Source organism: Arachis ipaensis, chromosome B8 (assembly GCF_059453495.1).
Source record: "Arachis ipaensis isolate K30076 ecotype BB chromosome B8, ASM5945349v1, whole genome shotgun sequence".
Taxonomy (NCBI): domain Eukaryota; kingdom Viridiplantae; phylum Streptophyta; class Magnoliopsida; order Fabales; family Fabaceae; genus Arachis; species Arachis ipaensis.
This window is the reverse complement of record NC_142443.1, coordinates 46460286-46472160: the sequence shown is the minus strand read 5'-3', so window position 1 is coordinate 46472160 and position 11875 is coordinate 46460286. Positions and strand designations below refer to the sequence as shown.

Below are 11875 nucleotides of genomic sequence, written 5' to 3'. Positions count from 1 at the left end.
ACAAGCACACAAGGCAAGGCCAACGTTAGGGTCAAAGTTAGACCCCTAACGTTGGCACCAACGTTCATATCAACAAATTTTGTGGGCTGCTATGAAAAGTTGGAGCAAAAGTTAGACCCCTAACTTTTGCTCCAACTTTTGGTCCAACTTTTGCAAAACTCCAACCCGGTTCAATTGGTTCACTTTGGTTCTTCTCCAAACTTCAAGAGCAATCAACCAAGGCCTCTTTCAACCCAATTCCACCAAGAGCAAAGGCCCAACTCAAGGCTTGAAGATCATTTGAAGAAAGTGTATAAATAGGATAGAATTCAAGTTCTTCAGAGAGCTTTTCTTTTTGGAATTTTCATAATAGTTTTCGGAGAGCTTTTGATATTGAGTGAACTTTAATTTCTTTGTCTTGAGGAAGGAGAATTCACTTCTCTTCCTCTTAGTTTTATTGCTTTCAATTTAAATTAGAATTGTCTTGGATCTTGGGTTGGAGAATTGAAGAAATTCTGTTTCAATCTCATCCTTGGATCTCTCTGTTTATTTACTGAATTTGAATTTCTGTTTCCATTACTTGCTTCTCATCTAATTTCTTTGCAATTTACAATTTCCTTGCAATTGTTCTTGTTGGATCTAGGAAGGCATTGAGATCTAGACTTGGTTTTCTAGTCTCTGGGTCCTGAGATCTGATTTCCCATTTCGATTCTCTGTTTACTGCTTTCCATGTTTATCTACTTTGCTGTTTCGGATCCGATTCAATCCCAATTCCCTTTTACTCTTCTGTTTAATGCAATTCAACTTTTTCTTGTTTAAATTCTGCAAATCCAATCCCCAATTCCCTTTACAATTCCAGCCGTTACATTTCTTGCACTTTAAGATTCCGCTATTTACATTTCTTGCATTCTAAGTTTCTGCTATTTAATTTCTTGCTCTTTAAGATTCAGCACTTTAATTCCCTGTTCTCTTTACTTCCATGCAATTTAATTTCTGCCCATCACAAAACACTCAACCAAATCTTGATTCGCTTGACTAAATTAACCACTAAGCTAAAATTGCTCAATCCTTCAATCCCTGTGGGATCGACCTCACTCCCGTGAGTTTTTATTACTTGATGCGACCCGGTACACTTGCCGGTTAGATTTGTGTGTTTTGGGAGAAATTCGTTTCTCCACCAAAATATCTCATCAAACCCTCTTTGGGGAGGCTGGCCATTCGGCCATGCCTGGACCTTTATCACTTATGTATTTTCAACGGTAGAGTTGCTACACACCATAGATTAAGGTGTGGAACTCTGCTGTCCCTCATGAATTAATACGAAGTACTATTATTTTTCTATTCAACTCAAGCCTATGTCTTATCTAAGATATACACTTGTTCTTCAACCTGAGGAAGGTGATGATCCGTGACACTCATCATCATTTCCACCCATGAACGCGTGACTGACAACCACCTCCGTTCTACTTGCAATCGCTTAAGTGCATATCTCTTAGCCTTCTAGTTCATGACGCATGGTTGCCTCGCCTGACAACCGAGCCTTCCATTCCATGAGATCAGAGTCTTCGTGGAATAGGCTAGAATTATTGGCCGCCATTCTTGAGATCCGGAAAGTCTAAACCTTGTCTGTGGTATTCCGAGTAGGATCCGGGAAGGGATGGCTGTGACGAGCTTCAAACTCGCGAGTGCTGGGCGTAGTGACAGACGCAAAAGGATGACTGAATCCTATTCCAGTATGATCGAGAACCGACAGATGAATAGCCGTGCGGTGACAGCGTATTTTGGACCATTTTCACTGAGAGGACAGGATGTAGCCGTTGACAACGGTGATGCGCTGCATAAGCTTGCCATGGAAAGGAGTATGAAGGATTGGATGAAGACAATAGGAAAGCAGAGAATCAAAGGGAATGAAGCATCTGCATAGGCTTATCTGAAATTCTCACCAATGAATTATATAAGTACCTCTATCCTATATTTTATTTATATTTTAATTATCAATTCACCATAACCATTTGAATCCGCCTGACTGAGATTTACAAGGTGACCATAGCTTGCTTCAAGCCGACAATCTCTGTGGGATCGACCCTTACTCACGTAAGATTTATTACTTGGACGACCCAGTGCACTTACTGGTTAGTTGTGCGAAGTTGTGACAAAGTGTGATTCACGATTGAGAGCACCAAGCCTATTGGTGCCATTGTTGATGATCACAATTTCGTGCACCAAGTTTTTGGCGCCATTACCGGGGATTGTTCGAGTTTAGACAACTGACGGTTCATCTTGTTGCTCAGATTAGGTAATTTTATTTTATTTTTAAGGTTTTTATTTCTTATTTTCGAAAAATACAAAAAAAAATTTATTTTTTTCGTTCTTCCCAATATAATTTTCGAAAAATACCAAAAAAATTTAATAAAATCATAAAAACCAAAAAATTTTATGTTTCTTGTTTGAGTTAGTGTCAATTTTTATGTTTGGTGTCAATTGTATCATTTTAATTTTCTCAAAATTTTCGAAAAATTCATGCATGTGTTCTTCATGATCTTCAAGTTGTTCTTGATGATTTTATATGTTTGATCTTTAATTTTTCTTGTTTTGTGTCTTTTCTTGTTTTTCATATGCATTTTAGAATTATTAGTGTCTAAGCATTGAAAATTTCTAACTTTGGTGTCTTGCATGTGTGTCTTTTCTTAAAAATTTTCAAAAATAAGTTCTTGATGTTCATCTTGACATTCAAAGTGTTCTTGGTGTTCATCTTGGCATTCAAATTGTTCTTACATGCATTAGTTGTTTTGATTCATAATTCTTATGTCTTGTGTCATTTTTGTGTTTTTCTCTCTCATCATTAAAAATTCAAAAATCAAAAAAATATCTTTCCCTTATTTTTCTCATAAATTTTCGAAAATTTGGATTGACTTAGTCAAAAATTTTTAAAATCTAGTTGTTTCTTATGAGTCGAATCAAATTTTCAATTTAAAAAATTCTATCTTTTTCAAATCTTTTTCAAAAATCAAATCTTTTTCATTTTTTCCTTCATAAATTCGAAATTTTTAAAATTTATTTTCAAAATCTTTTTCTTATTTCTATTTCATATTTTCGAAATTAATGCCAATAATTAATGTGATTGATTCAAAAATTTTAAAGTTTGTTACTTGCCTATTAAGAAAGGTTCAATCTTTAAATTTTAAAATCATATCTTTTTGTTTCTTGTTAGTCAAGTAATCAACTATAATTTTCAAAATCAAATCTTTTTAACATTTCTTTTTCAAATCTTTTTCAAAATTAATTTCAAAATCTTTTCTAACTTCTTATCTTTTCAAAATTGATTTTCAAATCTTTTTCAATTAATCTTATCTTCTTCAAAACTGCCTAATTAATTCTCTCTCTAATTTTCGAAAATCACTAACTTCTTTTTCAAAATTCCTTTTTAATTAACTAATTGTTTTAAATTTTAATTTAATTTAATTTAATTTTTCTTTTTTTTTAATTTTTGAATTTTAACTTTAATTTTAAATTAAAAACAAAAATATTTTTATTTAATTTTTGAAATTCTCTCCCCCTCATCTCTTTCTAATTTTTTTTTTTATCTACTAACACTACTCTTCTTCTTAAAAATTTGAATCCTCTCCCTCTTTCTGTGTTCGAATTCTTTTTCTTCTCTTCTACTCACATAAAGGAACCTCTCTACTGTGGCAAAGAGGATCCCTATTATTTTTTGTTTCCTTCTTTTTCATATGAGCAGGAGCAAGGACAAGAACATTCTTGTTGAAGCAGATTCTGAACCTGAAAAGACTCTGAAGAAGAAACTAAGAAAAGCTAAAATACAACAATCCAGATAAAACCTTACAGAGAATCTTGAAAAAGAAGTAATGGCCGAACCCAACAACAATGCAAGGAAGATGCTTGGTGACTTTACTGCACCAAATTCCAACTTACATGGAAGAAGCATCTCAATCCTTGCCATTGGAGCAAACAATTTTGAGCTTAAACCTCAATTAGTTTCTCTGATGCAACAGAACTGCAAGTTTCATGGACTTCCATCAGAAGATCCTTTTCAGTTCTTAACTGAATTCTTGCAGATCTGTGATATTGTTAAGGCCAATGGGGTTGATCCCGAGGTCTACAGGCTTATGCTTTTCCCGTTTGCTGTAAGAGACAGAGCTAGAATATGGTTGGACTCTCAACCTAAAGATAGCCTGAACTCTTGGGATAAGCTGGTCACGGCTTTCTTAGCCAAGTTCTTTCCTCCTCAAAGCTTAGCAAGCTTAGAGTGGATGTTCAAACCTTCAGACAAAAAGAAGGTGAATCCCTCTATGAAGCTTGGGAGAGGTACAAGCAACTGACCAAAAAGTGTCCTTCTGACATGCTTTCAGAATGGACCATCTTGGATATATTCTATGATGGTCTATCTGAATTATCTAAGATGTCATTGGACCATTCTGCAGGTGGATCCATTCACCTAAAGAAAATGCCTGCAGAAGCTCAGGAACTCATTGACATGGTTGCAAATAACCAGTTCAAGTACACTTCTGAAAGAAATCCTATGAGTAATGGGACACCTCAGAGGAAGGGAGTTCTTGAAATTGATGCTCTGAATGCCATATTGGCTCAGAACAAAATATTGACTCAGCAAGTCAATATAATTTCTCAGAGTCTGAATGGATTGCAAGCTGCATCCGACAGTACTAAAGAGGCATCTTCTGAAGAAGAAGCTTATAATCCTGAGAACCCTGCAATAGCAGAGGTGAATTACATGGGTGAACCCTATGGAAACACCTATAATCCCTCATGGAGAAATCATCCAAATTTCTCATGGAAGGATCAACAAAAGCCTCAACAAGGCTTTAATAATGGTGGAAGAAACAGGTTTAGAAATTGCAAGCCTTTTCCATCATCCACTCAGCAACAGACAGAGAATTCTGAGCAGAGTCCCTCTAGCTTAGCAAATATAGTCTCTGATCTATCTAAAGCTACTTTAAGTTTCATGAATGAAACAAGATCCTCCATTAGAAATTTGGAGGCACAAGTGAGCCAGCTGAGTAAAAGAGTCATTGAAACTTCTCCTAGTACTCTCCCAAGCAATACAGAAGAGAATCCAAAAGGAGAGTGCAAGGCCATAACCTTGCTTGGTATGGCCGAACCCAGAGAGGAGGAGGAGGACGTGAATCCTAGTGAGGAAGACCTCCTAGGACGTTCAGTGACCAATAAGGAGTTTCCCTTTGAGGAACCAAAAGAATCTGAGGCTCATCTAGAGACCATAGAGATTCCATTGAACCTCCTTTTACCATTCATGAGCTCTGATGACTATTCATCTTCAGAAGAAGATGAAGACATTGCTGAAGAGCAAGTTGCTCAATATTTAGGAGCAATCATGAAGTTGAATGCCAAGTTATTTGGTAATGAGACTTGGGATGATGAACCTCCATTGCTCATCATGGAACTAAATGCCTTGGTTCAGCAAACTCTACCTCAAAAGAAACAGGATCCTGGTAAATTCCTAATACCCTGTAACATAGGCACCATGACCTTTAAGAAAGCTCCGTGTGACCTGGGGTCAGGAATAAACTTAATACCACTCTCTGTAATGGAGAAACTAGGGATCTTTGAGGTACAGGCTGCCAAATGCTCATTAGAGATGGCAGACAACTCAAGAAAATAGGCATATGGACAAGTAGAGGACGTGCTAGTAAAAGTTGAAGGCCTTTACATCCCTGCTGATTTCATAATCCTAGACACTGGGAAGGATGAGGATGAATCCATCATCCTTGGAAGACCCTTCCTAGCCACAGCAAAAGCTGTGATTGATGTGGACAGAGGAGAGTTGATCCTTCAACTGAATGAGGACAACCTTGTGTTTAAAACTCAAGGATCTCCTTCTGTAACCATGGAGAGGAAGCATGAAAAGCTTCTCTCACTGCAGAGTCAACCAAAGCCCCCACAGTCAAACTCTAAGTTTGGTGTTGGGAGGTCCCAACAATGCTCTGAACATCTGTGAGGCTCCATGAGAGCTCACTGTCAAGCTATTGACATTAAAGAAGCGCTTGTTGGGAGGCAACCCAATTTTTATTTATCTATATTTCTATTGTTCTTTTATGTTTTATTAGGTTTATGATCATGTGGAGTCACAAAATAATTGCAAAAAAATTAAAAACAGAATCAAAAATAGCAGAAGAAACAACACACCCTGGAGGAAGACCTTACTGGCGTTTAAATGCCAGTAAGGAGCATCTGGCTGGCGTTTAACGCCAGAACAGAGCATGAAGCTGGCGTTAAACGCCAGAAACAAGTAGCAGTCTGGCGTTTAAATGCCAGGATTGCACCCTGAGGAAAGCTGGCGTTAAACGCCAGAAACAAGCAGCAAAGTGGCGTTTAACGCCAGAAACAAGCATAGAGCTGGCATTTAATGCCAGAAACAGGCAGCAGTCTGGCATTAAACGCCAGGATTGCATACATAGGGTGTTTTACATGCCTAAAAGGTGCAGGGATGAGAAATCCTTGACACCTAAAGATCTGTGGACCCCACAGGATCACCTCAGGATCTGTGGACCCTACAGGATCCCCACCTCTTCTTCTCTCCCCTTCACACTTTTTCATAAACCTCTTCCCCAAAATAAACCTCCATTACTCCTCCAACGCACCTACACCCACCCACTCAAATTCAAACCATTCACACACCTCCATCTTCTCCATCTCTTCTTCTTCTCATCCTTTCTTTTTTCTTTTGCTTGAGGACGAGCAAACCTTTTAAGTTTGGTGTGGTAAAAGCATTGCTTTTTGTTTTTCCATAACCACTAATGCCTCAAGGGATGCACTTCCTTCCACAAAGCTATTGGGAGCAAATCAACACTTCCCTAGGAGAGTTAAGTTCCAACATAGGACAACTAAGGATGGAGCACCAAGAGCATTCCATCATCCTCCATGAGATTAGAGAATATCAAAGAGCTATGAGGGAGGAGCAACAAAGACAAGGAAGAGACATAGAGGAGCTCAAGAGCACCATTGGTTCTTCAAGAAGAGGAAGACGCCACCCTTATTAAGGTGGACTCCTTCCTTAATCTCCTTGTTCTTATTTTTCCTGTTTTTCGGTTTTTGAGCTTTATGTTTTGTTTATGTTTGTGTCTTTACTATATGATCATTAGTATTTAAGTGTCTATGTCTTAAAGCTATGAATGTCTTATGAATCCATCTCCTCTCTTAAATGAAAAATGCTTTAATTACAAAAGAACAAGAATTACATGAATTTCGAATTTATCCTTGAAATTAGTTTAATTATTTTGATATGGTGACAATACTTTTTGTTTTCTGAATGAATGCTTGAACATTGCATATGTCTTTTGAATTTGTTGTTTATGAATGTTAAATATGTTGGCTCTTGAAAGAATGATGAAAAGGAGAAATGTTATTGATAACCTGAAAAATCATAAAAATGATTCTTGAAGCAAGAAAAAGTAGTGAATACAAAAGCTTGCAGAAAAAAAAAGAAAAGAAAAATGGCGGAAAAAAAAGAGAGAGAAAGAAAAAGAAAAAGTAAGCAGAAAAAGCCAATAACCCTTAAAATCAAAAGGCAAGGGTAATAAAAAGGATCCAAGGCTTTGAGCATCTGTGGATAGGAGGGCCTAAAGGAATAAAATCCTGGCCTAAACGGTTAGACCAAGCTGTCCCTAACCATGTGCTTGTGGCGTGAAGGTGTCAAGTGAAAACTTGAGACTGAGCGCTTAAAGTCGAGGTCCAAAGCAAAAACAGAGTGTGCTTAAGAACCCTGGACACCTCTATTTGGGGACTTTAGCAAAGCTGAGTCACAATCTGAAAAGGTTCACCCAATTATGTGTCTGTCGCATGTATGTCTCCGGTGGTAATACTGGAAAACAGAGTGCTAAGGGCCACGGCCAAGACTCATAAAGTAGCTGTGTTCAAGAATCAACATACCGAACTAGGAGAATCAATAACACTATCTAAATTCTAAGTTCCTATAGATGCCAATCATTCTGAACTGCAAAGGAGGAAGTGAGATGCCAAAACTATTCAGAGGCAAAAAGCTACTAGTTCCGCTCATCTGATTGGAGCTAAGTTTAATTGATAGTTTAGAATTTATAGTATATTCTCTTCTTTTTATCCTATTTGATTTTCAGTTGCTTGGGGACAAGCAACAATTTAAGTTTGGTGTTGTGATGAGCGGATAATTTATACGCTTTTTGGCATTGTTTTTAGTATGTTTTTAGTATGATTTAGCTAGTTTTTATTATATTTTTATTAGTTTTTAATTAAAAATCACATTTCTAGATTTTACTATGAGTTTGTGTGTTTTTCGGTGATTTCAGGTAATTTCTGGCTGAAATTGAGTGACCTGAGCAAAAATCTGATTCAGAGGCTGAAGAAGGACTGCAGATGCTGTTGGATTCTGACCTCCCTGCACTCGAAATAGATTTTCTGGAGCTACAGAACTCCAAATGGTGCGCTCTCAAATGCGTTAGAAAGTAGACATCCAGTGCTTTCCGGCAATATATAATAATTCATACTTTATTCGAGCTTAGACGACACAAAGTGGCATTCAACGCCTGTTCCATGTTGCATTCTTGAGTAAAACGCCAGAAACACGTCACAAACTAGAGTTAAACGCCAAAAACACGTTACCACTTGGCGTTTAACCCCAAGAAAGCCTCGGCACGTGTAAATCTCAAGCTCAGCCCAAGCACACACCAAAGTAGGCCCCAGAAATGGATTTCTGCACTTAAACTTATTTCTGTAAACCCTAGTAACTAGTTTAGTATAAATAGAACTTTTTACTATTGTATTTACATCTTTTGGACCATCTTTGGATTATCCTTTGATCACGTTTTGGAGGCTGGCCTCTCGGCCATGCCTGGACCTTGTTCTTATGTATTTTCAACGATAGAGTTTCTACACACCATAGATTAAGGTGTGGAGCTCTGCTGTCCCTCATGAATTAATGCGAAGTACTATTGTTTTTCTATTCAACTCAAGCCTATTTCTTATCTAAGATATATACTTGTTCTTCAACCTGAGGAAAGTGATGATCCGTGACACTCATCATCGTTCCCATCCATGAACGCGTGCCTGACAACCACCTCTGTTCTACTTGCAATCGCTTAAGTGCATATCTCATAGCCTTCTGGTTCATGATGCATGGTTGCCTCGCCTGACAACCGAGCCTTCCATTCCATGAGATCAGAGTCTTCGTGGTATAGGCTAGAATTATTGGCGGCCATTCTTGAGATCCAAAAAGTCTAAACCTTGTCTGTGGTATTCCGAGTAGGATCGGGGAAGGGATGGCTGTGACGAGCTTCAAACTCGCGAGTGCTGGGCGTAGTGACAGATGCAAAAGGATGACTGAATCCTATTCCAGTATGATCAAGAACCGACAGATGAATAGCCGTGCGGTGACAGCGCATTTTGAACCATTTTCACTGAGAGGACGGGATGTAGCCACTGAGGATGGTGATTCCCTGAATAAGCTTGCCATGGAAAGGAGTATGAAGGATTGGATGAAGACAATAGGAAAGCAGAGAATCAGAGGGAACTAAGCATCTCCATACGCTTATCTGAAATTCTCACCAATGAATTATATAAGTACCTCTATCCTATATTTTATTTATATTTTAATTATCAATTCACCATAACCATTTGAATCCGCCTGACTGAGATTTACAAGGTGACTATAGCTCGCTTCAAGCCGACAATCTCCATGGGATCGACCCTTACTCACGTAAGGTTTATTACTTGGACGACCCAGTCCACTTGCTGGTTAGTTGTGCAAAGTTGTGACAAAGTGCAATTCACGATTGAGAGCACCAAGCCTATTGGTGCCATTGTTGATGATCACAATTTCTCACACCAAGTTTTTGTGTGATGAGCGGATAATTTATACGCTTTTTGGCATTGTTTTAAGTATGATTTAGCTAGTTTTTATTATATTTTTATTAGTTTTTAATTAAAAATCACATTTCTGGATTTTATTATGAGTTTGTGTGTTTTTCTGTGATTTCAGGTAATTTCTGGCTGAAATTGAGGGACCTGAGCAAAAATCTTATTCAGAGGCTGAAGAAGGACTGCAGATGCTGTTGGATTCTGACCTCCCTAAACTCGAAATGGATTTTCTGGAGCTACAAAACTCCAAATGACGCTCTCTCAATTGCGTTGGAAACTAGATATCCAGGGCTTTCCAGCAATATATAATAATTCATACTTTATTTGAGCTTAGATGACGCAAACTGGCGTTCAACGCCAGTTCCATGCTGCATTCTGGAGTAAAACGCCAGAAACACATCACAAACCAAAGTTAAACGCCAAAAACATGTTACAACTTGGTGTTTAACCCCAAGAGAAGCCTCTGCACGTGTAAAGCTCAAGCTCAGCCCAAGCACACACCAAAGTGGGCCCCGAAAGTGGATTTCTGCACTTAAACTTATTTCTGTAAACCCTAGTAACTAGTTTAGTATAAATAGAACTTTTTACTATTGTATTTACATCTTTTGGACCATCTTTGGATCATCTTGGAATCTGGGGAACGTTTAGTCCTTAGACATTGGAGGCTGGCCATTCGGCCATGCTTGGACCTTTATCACTTATGTATTTTCAACGGTAGAGTTTCTACACACCATAGATTAAGGTGTGGAGCTCTACTGTTCCTCATGAATTAATGCAAAGTATTATTGTTTTTCTATTCAATTCAAGCTTATTCCTATTCTAAGATATTCATTCGCACCCAAGAACATGATGAATGTGATGATTATGTGACGCTCATCACCATTCTCACTTATGAACGCGTTCCTGACAACCACTTCTATTCTACATGCAAACAAGCTTGAATGTGTATCTCTTAGCCTCCTGATCTATGATCAGAGTCTTCGTGGTATAGGCTAGAATTATTGGCAGCCATTCTTGAGATCCAGAAAGTCTAAACCTTATCTGTGGTATTCCGAGTAGGATCTGGGAAGGGATGGCTGTGACGAGATTCAAACTCGCGAGTGATGGGCGTAGTGACAGACGCAATAGGATTACTGAATCCTATTCCAGCAGGATCAAGAACCGACAGATGATTAGCCGTGCGGTGACAACGTATTTTGGACCATTTTCACCTAGAGGACGGGATGTAGCCATTGACGACGGTGATGCCCAACATACAGCTTGCCATGGAAAGGAATAAGAAGGATTGAATGAAGACAATAGGAAAGTAGAGAATCAGAAGGAATAAAGCATCTCCATACGCTTATCTGAGATTCCGACTAATGAATTACATAAGTATCTCTATCCTATCTTATATTTTATTTATATTTTAATTATCAATTCATCATAAGCATTTGAATCCGCCTGACTGAGATTTGCAAGATGACCATAGCTTGCTTCAAGCCGACAATCTCTGTGGGATCGACCCTTACTCACGTAATGTTTATTACTTGGACGACCCGGTGCACTTGCTGGTTAGTTGTGCGAAGTTGTGACAAAGAACTAAGATTATGAACGTGCGTATTACATTTTTAGCGCCGTTACCAAGGAATGAACGATTACAATTTCGCATACCATGTTTTTGGCGCCGTTGCCGGGGATTGTTCGAGTTTGGACAACTGACGGTTCATCTTATTGCTCAGATTAGGTAATTTTATTTTATTTTTAAGCTTTTTATTTCTTATTTTCGAAAAATACAAAAAAAAATTCTTCTTTTTCGTTCTTCCCAATATAATTTTCGAAAAATACCAAAAAAATTTAATAAAATCATAAAAAGCAAAAATATTTTATGTTCCTTGTTTGAGTCTAGTGTCAAATTTTAAGTTTGGTGTCAATTGCATCTTTTTAATTGCTCTTAAAATTTTTGAAAAATTCATGCATGTGTTCTTCATGATCTTCAAGTTGTTCTTGATGATTCTCTTTGTTTGATCTTTAA

At 37.8% G+C, this 11875-nt stretch overlaps 1 non-coding gene across 1 annotated transcript; it reads right to left on the bottom strand.

Moving 5' to 3' along the window:
• Window positions 1-4237: 4237 nt before the first annotated feature.
• Window positions 4238-4345, bottom strand: LOC148547937 (small nucleolar RNA R71). Its single transcript, XR_015897766.1, has one exon. It is a non-coding gene; the product is annotated as a small nucleolar RNA R71 (small nucleolar RNA).
• Window positions 4346-11875: the final 7530 nt, after the last annotated feature.